Source organism: Pteropus alecto, unplaced genomic scaffold, assembly GCF_000325575.1.
Source record: "Pteropus alecto unplaced genomic scaffold, ASM32557v1 scaffold188, whole genome shotgun sequence".
NCBI classification, from domain to species: Eukaryota; Metazoa; Chordata; class Mammalia; order Chiroptera; family Pteropodidae; genus Pteropus; species Pteropus alecto.
In genome coordinates, this window is record NW_006441954.1 from 763,318 (window position 1) to 776,562 (window position 13,245).

Below are 13,245 nucleotides of genomic sequence, written 5' to 3' on the forward strand. Positions count from 1 at the left end.
AGAAAGAAGGAAAGACAAAAAATAAAAGGAAGAAAAGGAAGGAAAAAATGTATGCCTGAGAAATTGTGCACACTGTTTGATGAAAATTCTAAATATTGCAAACCAAAGCCCCACAAATACATGAATAATGATATATCATAATCAAGTTAGATTTAAAAAAGCAATTTTAGCTTGTTAACATTAGAAAATTAATCAACACAAATCACCATATTAACAAATAAAAGGAGAAAAATTATATGATGCTCTCAGTAAACGCAAAAAAAAAAAAAAAACCCCAAAATTTTAACATCCATCCATTTCTTATAGAAGTTTTTAGGAAATATAGCAAAAGAAGTTTCTTCAATCTAAAAATACTTATGTGTGACAAATGTGCAACAAGTGAATCAATAAGGATACATAAAACCTTGATAATTTGCCATTGAAATTAGAAACTAGACAAGGATGCCCCTTATCACCAATTTATTCAATATTGTAACTAGAAATTCTCAACAACATGGTAATGCAAGAAAAATAAATAAAAGATTTAAGAATAAAAAAAGATACAAGATATTTTCAGAGGATATGATTATGTATATAGGAAATCTAAATGAATCAGATAAGTTATTGAAATAAGAGAGCTTAGCAAGTTTGCTTAATGCAAAATCAACGTGTAAAAGTCAATTCTATTTCTATGCTTTAGCAGCAAAATTTTAAAAAGAAATTTTTAAATATATAATTTACAATACAATGAAAACACATACAAATATACTTTTTAAAGAATGTGAAATATCTCTAAAGGGAAAATTCTAAAACCTAATATTGAGACATATGTCAAATTTCTTTAAATGGATTAGTAAATTCCCTTTAATCACAATTAAAATCCCACCCTACAATGAAATTCACTGTTAACAACACTGCTTCACACACACACACACACACACACACACACAGAATTTTAAGTCAGCTTTTTAGTGTCCTGCTGCTAAGCATTGTAGACAGACAAGGACTCCAAAGCACCTCAAGCGAGCTTGTAATATTTCTGACAGAGGCTAAAGCAAACATACAAAAAAATACAATTTGAAGAAAACAGAGACTGTGTTGTAAAAAGACATTTTTAAAAATAATAATACTATCATTAAATCCTCACAGTTATGAGAAAATGCGGCCTCCGTGAAACAAGAACAGGATACTGTACAAGGAAAAACATCTACAGACAGGGAAACAACATTGGCTGTTAAAAATATAATAGTCTAAATGGAAAACTCGATAGAGAGTTTGGAAGATAAAGTTTCAGCACGAAAGAAATTGAAAATAGGAGAAGCAGGATATAAAAGTTAAAGAAGTTCAGGACTCATTTCTGTTTAATAGATTTTGAGAAAGAGAAAGTCATCATAGAATAATACAAGAAAATTTTTCAAAAAATAACAAACGTGATATTCACGTGGATTCATGTGAAAAGATTGAGCTTTGGAGTCAAAGGTTTACAGTTTCTGAAACTGAGTGAGGCACAGTTTGTGCATGTGTATGGTGAGGACTGAAAGCAAGGATGATTTAAAGATGAAATGAGATGACGAGTGATAAGTACTTGGCATACTTCAAACACCAAAAAATGTTGGTTCCCTTCCCTCTCCATAGAAAGTCTTTGCCACCCTTTTTTATTAAGATTTCTAGTTCTTTATGTCAAGTAATAGTTTTCTGTAGTAGAATTTTTAGTTTGTAAAGCAGTCATTTATTTGAAAGTTCTTCTACAAATATTTGCATTTGATTTTCAAATTTATACTTCAAAAGTAAAAAAACTATGCCAATTTGAAAATTGATTCTGACAGAAATGAAAGACAATGGTAACAAGGTCCAAAATTCTGCATAAGTCCTGGTTGTAACTATTACATATTATTCTCCAAAAAATATGTATAAGTCCAGAAAAGGCTAATATTGTGAAATAAATGACATCTCCCAGATAATTACCTAACTTAAAAGCATATTCTATCAAATGTTCTCCTTTGGGATTTGAAATTATATGATCACTAGATTCCATAAAGTCCTAAAATTGCAAAATTGAGAACATAATAACCCTAATACTTGCCCCAAATTTTTTAAAAAGCAATATATTTAAACATGTTTCAGATATAATCGAACCTTTAAGGAAAAACATCCTCAGCTAGAAAAAGATCCTCAGTAATTTCCCCTCTGGGGTCTACTTTAGATGCACTTCCTTGGGGAAGAGCTACCACATATTTATCAGTCCCGGAAATTAAAAATAATTTCCAGTCAGGCATCATCCCCAAAATACTGACATATGTGACAAGAAATACTCTTCTAATGCAGCCTCCCTCACCAACGGCTCTTCCTGACCCCAGACCTGATTAATTGTGTTCAACTTTTATTGTGACTATCTACATTGAGAGTAAGTCACTGACAACCTCAAATGCTGATTATGCAGCCCAGAGGATAGCAAGGGGCAGTAAAATGTACCAATGAGGCATTATTTTATCTTTTGTATCAAAGAGTGTTTTTGAGAGCAAATCCTATAAAAAGCTATGTGTCTCCATTGCATCACTGTAAACAGCCCCATTCCTACGAGATTCAAACGATTCTTTCAGAGAATTTTATAGAGCCAGGATGACCCATTGGGGGAAAGTCCCTTTCCTAATCAGCGATAAAAAGTGAGCACCATCAAAACCCAAACCGAGACCATAATGGCTGTAAGCAGGAACTGTATGACTAGCCATAAAACCTGAGAGATAGTGGTGACCTGAAGCAGTGTCAATGGCCACTCATGATCCATCCACATCCACTAACATATTTCATTTATTCAGGCTATGGCAAGAGGCGAGAAAAAGGAAGTTGCCTATTATCCCTATTATTCTCATTTCTATTTTTACCCCTCTTTGAGGCCCTAGTTGTCTCGAGAAAATCTTTTCCCCGGCTCTCAGACAAGATGTTGAGTTTTTCAGCAGAAAAAGCCTCTTAAAAATTTCAGGACTTTCTATCAATTTATAAATTAAAATAAATTGACTTTTGTTGAACTTTGAGTACCACATGCTCAAGGCATTTTACGTGTTGTCTTGATTGAATCTTCCCAAAAGCCAATAGAAGACAGGTCAAAGTTATGCATAACTCCTCATACATGTAGAAAAAATATAACAGAATTTGTATTAGTTAAACACTCTTCCTTTACCCTTAAGCCCCCAGTTTCAGCGATGACAGAAATTCCAGCGGGGAAAAAAACCTTTATCACGACAATCCAATGTAGCTCTGTTTTGAGTAAATACTAAGTGTTTCTGCATTCTCAAGTGTTCTCTTCCACTTCTTCTCAAGATGGTAAGAAGCTTCAAAAAAAGGCCTGCCCTTTTTATTGGCCTTCAGAGGAGCACTTGCTCTTCCTGCAGTTGGTGGTGGCTGACACAGGCCTCTGCTTACATACGCAGGTGAGAGGGCAAGACAAGATGGGGTGCTGGTGCAGAACCAACAGGGAAGGCTCTGAGGAGGAATCATAGCATTTCTGAGGTACAGGAGACCTTGAGAGTGAATCATAAATGAAGGTTTTCAGGAGAAAGAAAGAAATGGTTTAATGATAAAAACAAGGGAGAAAAGTCTGGGTTAGGAGCACAGTGATGTTTACAGTGGCTTAAAAGGTGAGAGAGGAGCTGGTGTAGAGAGCAAATAAGTCTGCCTGACTGAAGCTGAGGGCTGGACTCCATGGCATGACAGTAAGAACTACAGGTTAAGAGGTAGCCCTGATTACAAGAGTATCTTAAAGTCCACACTGAGTGAAGCCAAAGAGTTAGCATCAATGCAAGATGATGAGAAAGTGAGGGTGTAGTTAAAGTAAAATATAAGGTAAAAGGCTGTCAATGTAACTGAGCCCTGTGTTCTAACAACTATTCTAGTCAATACAAAGAGACAGCTCAGTGCTTTCAGAAAGCAAGTTTGGAGAGAAAATTTGCTGCAAGTAGACAGGCATTACCAAAGGAGAAACATGAATGGAGTGAGTGAGCCTGCCTAAAGTAACCACGGAAACCAACCCTGACTGAAGAAAACCGGAAGAAGTCAAGTTCAGACCATGACGCCATGTTTTCTTTCAGAAAGTAATGACTGGTGGGACCTTTTTTCTTTATTGACAATGAGGAAGAAAACATGCCCCTCCTCTGATGAGGCCAAGGAGTTCATTAAGGGGTTCGCTGTATCTGGAAGGAGGAATGCAGGCAACTCTTGAGGCTTTTGACTCTGTGGAGAGAAAGTCAGGCTAAGTTTGAAACTAGAAGAGAAAACTTGAGCAAGGAATTAATAAGTGGTTAACCTTACATTGAGAAAAGGAAGTTGCCTGAGCTTCAGTGTGTATTTCTTTTAGCTAGTACTTTTAACTTAACAATGGTTATTATTGTCAGAAATGTGTCTCTGTGATTATCTGCATTTAGAGATATCTATAAATTCAGAGTTTGTTAACTTTATATTGTATTAGTAAGGAATTTAATTTTGTAGAAAAAAACAATAAAGCTAGTGATCAAGAGTTTGGTCTCTGGAGTTTAGATTTTAATCTCGGCTCTCCATTTAGTGGTTGTGTGACAAAGGCCACAGAAACTCCTGGTACTCCAATTTCTATCACCTAAAAAATAAGATCATTTCCACACAGCATTCTATTATCTGTAATGAAAATGAATTCTTCTGTTTATTGTGTCTGCTGATTTTCTGCCATGGTTGTTTTCTTATGTGCTTTATAATTTTCGGCTTAGCTCATCTCTAGAAAGTTCTTTCCTGTGGGAGTTCCATGCAATCTAAGCTATGGAGGGGACCCACGGGTGTTTTGCATTTGCCTCTTTTCACTAAAGCAATTTTTCTCAGGAAATCATTACCAGGATTAAATAAGTTAATATTTGTAAAGAACTTAGAACAGTACATGGCTGTTCTTAATAACATAAATACTCAACAAATGAGTATTAGTTGAAAAAAAATTTTCTTGGTTCAATTCCCACATCTCCAGAAGAGGCTTAGGGGTCCATTTCCTCATGAATGACTTTTTCTACTTATTATCCAAGGTATCCATTGTGATTCCTGTGTCCCCAGTGCAGAGCTGAGTGAGGCTTTGATTAAGTCTTTCCAGCTCTAAACATAATCAGAGTACTCACTTGGAGGCACATACCATACCTGGCCTTGACTTCCATCCACCCTCTCCCTCATTTGTAGAACTCTAGCCTATGCTTGTATCAAGTTTCAACAGCTGTGTGGGCTTCTGGATTTAATCTGCTCTCATGCTCAGACTTTGTCTCCTCTTAGTTCCGAGCTCCTCAGAATTTTTCTTTCTTGCTTTTGAGCTGGACTATGGGCTTTCTTACTTGATTACATTATAACAACTCCATGAGTTGGAAATGTGCTCTCCATACTTGTCACATCAGTTCAGTCTACCATGTTGACTGATAGACTTAACCAGTGGTAAAACTAGTAAAAATCATCAATGCCAGTGATAAAAATACAGTAGCATACACAATAGAAACAACTCATTAACCAGGAAATACCCAAAACCCCTTGATGAGCAACAAGTTATTTTCTTTTTTAAAAATTTTTAAAATGGTGACATTGGTTAACAAAATCCGGTAAGTTTCAGGTGTACGATGAGCAACAGTTCTCAACATCTACATTCAAATAGTTATCTTAACATTTATCAGCATTAAATTATTTAATGCAATGATAACTGATCATATTTGTATATTGTCTGAATATCAAATTTATTCAGCTTTGTATATATTTCCACTGTTATTTTAAAATATGGGGTATAACTGTGTACTCGGGGATGAAATTATAATTTTTTAGGCATTTTCTGGATTTGCAAAGTTATCTTCACATAGTTTTTTTAAAATTAGGCTATTGGGGATTTTGCTCTCAGGACTCCCAGCCCTCCAGAGATAAACACCCTGGTACCTGGATGAGATGACTTCAGCATTCCTCATTGTTGCCTTTTACCCACATACCTCTGATTCTGAAGAAGACCACCCAACACTTCCTTGCAGACCTTGGCCCGGTGCTAGGTGCCAGAAGGAGCCCACTGTGTCTCACTAGTTCCTGGCTTCACAGCAGCTGAACTTGGTAAAGAAAATGCTTTAAGAATTTAACTCAGAAACATGGAGATCGTCATAGACTTATAAAATATTTTAGCCAACAGAGAAGGGAAAAAAAATGGTGTAAATGATAGAGGCTCTGTTCATCCCTCTGGTGACCAAATCAAAGTTGTGATGGAAACAAGGAGCAGCAGCAGCAAGGAAAAATCACCTGGGATTTATATGAGCAAGCCATACAACTAGGGAGAATTCCAAGAAATCACCCTGCAACAAGCAGAAGGTAGGACCAGGCGAAGACGTGGGGCTGCCCGGACTCCAGTGGCTGAGATGGAGGCAGTGGCAGCGGCAGAAGCCTCTTAAAGGGACCACGTCTGTGAGTGGATTTTCATGGTGTCGGACCTGCTCACTCTGAGCACCAAGTGCCGATTAGGCTGCGTGCAGGGGGCACCAGGAACTTATAGGGAGACATCGTCGGAGTGAGGGCAGAGGCGAGACACACTCTGTACCGAAGTGCCGGCAGTATGCATTGTTCCCTGTTGAGCCCTCCTCACTCCCACTGCAGAGACACAGTGCCGCCATAGCTGAGACATCATCAAACTAGATAGCAGAGGTCGCTCCACCCAGAGGATTCCCTAAAATCCCGCCTCCCCCAACTCGCAGCCCCACCCAAGCCACATCCAGGTATATCCTCAGCGAGTCAGGTGCTTCTTGCTGAGTAGCACCTAGACTCACACTGGAGACAGCTGGCCTCAGTTTCTGGTGTGGCCTTTTGAGGCAACTATAAGCACAGCGTCTGTGGATTGCTTGCTGAATCTTAATAAGTGGTCCCAGAGGGGCAGAGGCTTGGGCTAAATTTGGCCTGCAGCCGAACCCCTCTCAGGACTGTGCCACTGAACACTTACTTTACAAATCCATCCTTACAAGACCGGGAGATTTAGAAACTTTGCTTAGTACATAAAAACAGACATGGAAAGGCAGCCAAAATGGGAAGACAAAGAAGCAGAAACCATATGAAAAAACAGAACAGATATCCAGAAATAATGGAGTCAAGTAATTTAACAAATGCAGAGTTCAAAACACTGGTTATAAAAATGCTCAATGAACTTATCGGAAGGGTCGATGAATTAAGTGAGAACTTCAAAAAGACATAAAAAAACATAAAAATGGAAATGAAATTATAAAAGGGAACCTGTCAGAAATGAAGAATACATTATCTGAGATGAGAAGTATATTAAATGGAATAAACAAAGGAATAAACAAAGTGAATAAAGAAGAGGATCAAATGACCTACCTAGAGGGTGGGAAAGCCAAGGACACTCAATCAGAATGGCAAGAAAAAAGATGCCACCAAGACTATAAAAATAATTTATAGAGCATATGGGACACTATTAAAGGTCAACATATCCATCTGATCATCATACCTAAAGGAAAACAAGATGTTGAACAGCTGTTTGAAGAAATAATGATGGAAAACGTCCCTCACTTAGTGAAGGAAATAGACATAAAACCCCAGGAAGCTCAGAGTCCCAAAAACCAGGAACTCAAAGAGGCCAGCACCAAGACACATTATAATTAAAATATCAAAGGTTAAATGCAAAGAGAGAATCTTAAAAAGCAGCAAGAGAAAAGCAGATAGTTACCTGCAAGGGATATTCAACGTGATGAAGACCCAGAATCTACAACCAAGAATACTTTTTCCAGCAAAGCTATCATTTAGCATCGAAGACAGATAAAGAGCTTCCCAGACAAAAATAAGCTAAAGGAATTCATCACCACCAAGCTAGTATTACAGGAAATGTTGGAGGGACTTCTTTAAGAAGAAAATACATGTATCAAAACCAGAAATAAAAGATGGTAACAACTACATCCCGATCAATAAGTACCTCAAATGGAAAAGGATTAAGACCTCCAACTAAAAGATAGAGTGGATGAATGGATAAGAAAACAAGACCCCTACATATGCTGCCTACAAGAGACTCACTTCAGATTAAAAGACACACACAGACTAAAAGGAAGGGGATAGAAAAAGATATTGTTTTGATGGACCTAGAAGGTATTTAAGTCAGACAGAGAAAGATAAACACTATGTGATTTCACTTATATGTGGAATCTAAGGAATAAAAAGGACAAACTAATCAAAAACAGACTCACAAATATAGTGGACAATTTGGTGATGGAATAGGAGAGGGGAGGCTGAGAGAATGGGGTGAAGTGTTAAAGAAGTACAAATCAGTAGCTGATAGATGGTCACGGGGATGGGGAGCACAGCATAGGGAATGCAGTTAGCATTAATATATTGGCTAGGTGGAGGGTCAAGGGAGGGAGGGAGCAACTGGGAGGATCATTTTATGAACTATATAGATGTCTAACCAATGTACCACATACTTGAAACTAATTAAAATAAATAAATTTAAAAAAATATTTTAGCCAACAACAAAAAAATTAGGCTACTGGCTTCCTCTTTAAGATTCCACGCTGTTTTAAGTGAATACCTAATAAGCATGTTGCAAATAATGTATGCAAGAGCTAATAATTCACCCGATCTATTTTTATCTTTTTGAAGTAGTCAGAATTTAATAATTCTAATGAGCACATTATTAATTTAAAAAGTTTTGAATAAACATTAGCAAGTAGAATTTTTCATTTAATTGCTTCACATATTATGGAAAATCTAATTGATTCTAACTAAAATAAGAGTCACCCCAACTTCACTCAAAGCCACAGTACTACTGCAACAGGAAAAGAAATATAGAGAAAACAAAAACAAAAACAAACCATGCACCCCGATTTTACTTCTACTCCTGGGTATAGCCATATAGAACTCTTGATCAGAGAATACTAGGAAATCTGTCTCTTATAATGAGAAATCCATAGCACAAATTTAACAAATATAAAATAGAAATTTAAGAAACGCCTTGTTCAACTTCAATATCTCAAAAATGGTAATTTAATTAAATACATATGGTACAGGCGTAAGGCAAAAGACAATATGCCATAAAAATATGATTACAGACTATTCAATAGCATGAGAAGATATTGATAATATTTTAGCAAATAAAATCTAGTAGAATATGAATCCTATTTTTCATAAAATGAAATTTACTTGTAAATAAATAATCTGGAAATAGGGCTGGATCCTGGTTTTGTACTGCCTAAAGGTTATACAATAGAGAGAGAGATCATTCTAAGAAAAGAATAAAAAATGATGAATACAAAATTACCTGGGCTTCTAACAGGGCTTGGAAAAGGATCTATGCAAGCTTCATCAGCTCCACAGAAATCTGCCGTTGTCTGAAAATTTCTACTGCAAAATATTAACAAGTATATGTCTAGGTAATAAGAACCGATGATCTCTTATGTCTTCTCTGTCCACCTATATTTTTAAACTCTCTACAATAAAACAAATAATTATGCATTTAATAGGTAAAACTACTTTTAAAGAAGCTTTAATAAAGTAATCTTCAGAGGAAGATTTTGCACAGCCTGAGTAAAAGAATATTGATTTCAAATTCAGATAGGGCCCACCTAGGCCAAGTATATGTTTATACCAATATCTGGAGGCATAAACTAACTTAATATTTTTATAAGGCAAAAAATAGTTAAGAATGATGGAATCCATAGTCTATAATGAGAACTACATAAATTTTATTTTATAGTAATTGTAATATGAAAATAATCAATAGATACAATGTTTTTCCGATTAAAGAAATGGTCAGTTACCCTTTATTTCACTTTCCATCACACTCTAAATGAAATCACAAAAGTCCTATTAGTTCTATCCTTTTTTTAAAAAGCCCAAGCTGTTTTCCACTACTCTATTACAAGCCATCATCAGCTCTGGCTGCAACTACTATCTGCTTCTGCTTGGCCCTACACTCCACTTTGGTCCATTCTCCCCATGGCAGTCAGAATCATCTTTCAGAAACATAAACTGTATCATGTTGCTCCTACTTTAAAAACCCTTCAGTGGTTCCTCAAAGCACTAGGAATGAAATGCAAACATGGTCTACATGGCTTCTAGGGTTCTATATGTTTCGTCTCCTGCCTGACTTGCCAACCTCACTTACAATTCTCCCCTTGCTCACACATTCCAGCCAAGCTCATTTCCTTCCTGCTCCTTAAGCAACAAGTTTCTCGTGTTGCTGCCTTTGCACTTACTATCTCCAGTTTAACCCCTAGATTTTCAATTGCCTGACCACTCCTTATCCTGAGGTTTCTGTTTATTTATCACTGCCTCTGAAAGCTCTCCCCTCATTACCTTCCTAGAGCTGCAACAGCACCTACCAAATCTCCTTACTTCTAATGCAGCACCATATTAATGGATGTTCTTTCTTAGGGGCAGAATTACAGATTCCTTTTCTACTCAATACATTTTTATTTACTTTATTTTCTAAGATGAACGAGTATCTTGTATAAGAAGAATTGATTGGTAATTTTTTAAGACAAACTCTCTGGACTAGTAAAGAAAATTAATTTCCTCACCCCTGTATGAATTCACCTGAGTCTACTGAGAATAACCCACCCAAGGGTCCAGAACTTATGGACCGTCCAAGCTCCTAGCATGTGCCAATTCACTCAAGACCCTGCTCAAATGTCATTCCATTGTGAAGGCTTCCCTAGATCACTCAGGAAAAGATATATACCCCTCCTCTATAAGGTATAAGTATTTATACTACAGTTCTCATCACACTTATAAAATTATTAGTTTATATTCTTTCCACCCATAGTCTAAACCAGTAGTCCCCAACCTTTTTGGCACCAGTGACCAGGGCTCCTATGAATATCTAATGCCTAATGATCTGAGGTGGAGCTGAGGTGGTGATGCTAGTGCTGGGAAGTGGCCATAATTACAAATAAAGCTTCACTTGCTAGCCTGCCACTCACCTCCTGCTGTGCGGCCCAGTTCCTAACAGCGGTCGGGGACCCCTGGTCTAAACTATATGTTACCATTGTATCCCCAATACCTAGCACAATGCAGTACTGAGGACTTTTAAAGTCTCCGATTTATGTTTGAATAAATAAATATGTAAGGACATCCCCCCTCATTTTTACAAGAAAATAGAAAATGTAAGAAAATCTATAATCCTGGGCTACAGGGTATAAAAGACTTTAGAAACTATTTAGTTCTATTACCCAGCTTCAGCTTGAGCATTTTTAGGGACAGGAAACTCACTCTCTGGAAGAAGCCAGTTCTACCTAGAACAACTCTGGCCAACAAAATGTCTTTTTTTCTGATTCCTCAAAGACTTCTCATACCTTTTTACCTTTCTTTAATAAATGAGATCTATTATCTGAGAGGCAGTTATCATGGCCTAGTCCATGTGAAATATTTGTAGTTACTTATATAGGTCATGACTGATTGGTTTCCAGATCCTTCAAATTCTGGTCCTTCTCCATCTGATACACCCCAGTGTTTCTTAGTGTAAACAGTTCAGCCTAAGGTAAAGGAGAATGATATCCTTCTCCATTCTGGAGTCTGTTTCAATATATTTATGATCTAAGATCAAAGTTGCTTCATCATTTTAGCAGCCATGTTATTCTTTCCATGCTAACCAACTGTCAGCAAGACAGACTCTAAGTTTTTACTAATCTGCATATTTCCAATCCCATACATGTACAGCTGGTTTTAAGCCATTTGTACATAAAGCATTTTTCTTTAGTTTCTTAGTTTCTCAACTTCTTTAGTTTTCTTTAGTTTCTCAACTTCTTAGAATTGGTCCATTTTTCCTGCCTCTGAGGCTTTCTCGAATACCAAGGCATTGGCTCCTCTCCCAGCTTCATGTCATCTACAAATGTAATAAACATGCTTTCTACACATTTGTCCCAATAATTGAGAGAAACAGCCAATGAGAGTCAGCATAAAACATCTACTGCTAGTTGGAGCTAAGGCTAATAGTGTGCAAATATCCAAAATATGATGCCATTATATTTTAAGTGACATAAAGGAGCATCGAAGCAACCAGGAGGAAGAAAAGAACACACTAAGTTGGGGAAATGACTAAGAGAACACAGGTAGGATGAGAAAGGAAAGAAAGGAGGAAATATAGAAAGGGTAATACTTTCTATAAGTATTAAAGCATAGAAGGTATTACAGTAGGCAGAGCTGAACAACTAAGATAGTCCAGGCATGAGAAGTGCGTTCACAAATTCTGTGGGAGCAAATCACATAATATATTCATTCATTTAAAATTTATCTATTGTGCTATGTGCCAGGTACTATACTAGATAAGAGGACGTAATGATGGTTAAAAACAAACACCCTGGAAATTATGGTCCAGTGAGTAAGACAGACAAGCCAACACTCAAACAAACGAAAAATTGCTTGTTTAACATAGGATATTTGGATATGAGCATCTTTTCCAAATCAGTAAACACACTGAAGAATTTGCAACGACATGGATGGACCTTGAGATAATCATGCTAAGTGAAACAAGCCATACAGAAAAAGTTGAAAACCACATGATATCACTTATATGTGGGATATAAACCTAAAAGCAACAGAGACTCGTGGACATGGACAATAGATTAGCAGTTACCAGAGGGTAGAGGGAAGTGGGGAAGGAGGAGGTAAATGGGGTAAAAGAGGTCAAATATGTAGTGACAGAAAGAAATCTAACTATGGGAGGTGAACATACAATCATATATAAGCCTTACTGCTAAATTGTACACCTGAAACTTACTGGATTTCCTTAACCAATATCACCATAATTTAAAAAAAAAGAAAAAGAATTCAGAGTAGTCTCAGGGAATAAGTCTGGAAGACGTAACGAATCTAAAAATAGTTTGTTGTAGATATTTGGCTAAGGAGCAATGGGAAGCCATTGTACAGTCTTGAATAAAGATGTGGTCTAATCAGAGATAAGCTTTAAGACAAATAATGTGGCAGCAACATGAAGAATGGTCTGGGAAAAGAAAAGTAGTTGGGAAGTTTGGTTGTTAAAATAATGCAAATGTTGAATAAGAGATAATGAGGGTCTACATTATGGTTGTATAATTGGAGAAGGAACATAAGAATTATTAAGGAAGTAAAACCAGTAAAGTATAAATAGTAGCTTGCAAGGGAAAAAGAGAAACTAGTCACAAATGAGACTGAAGTATAAGACCAACTGACGGAGGAAATGGTGGTGATTTCTTTAACAACACTGAAGAAGTCAGAGAACCGACCTGGTTTGTGAGGAAAGGTGCACATCGGTTATCCAGGAGATCAGATTCA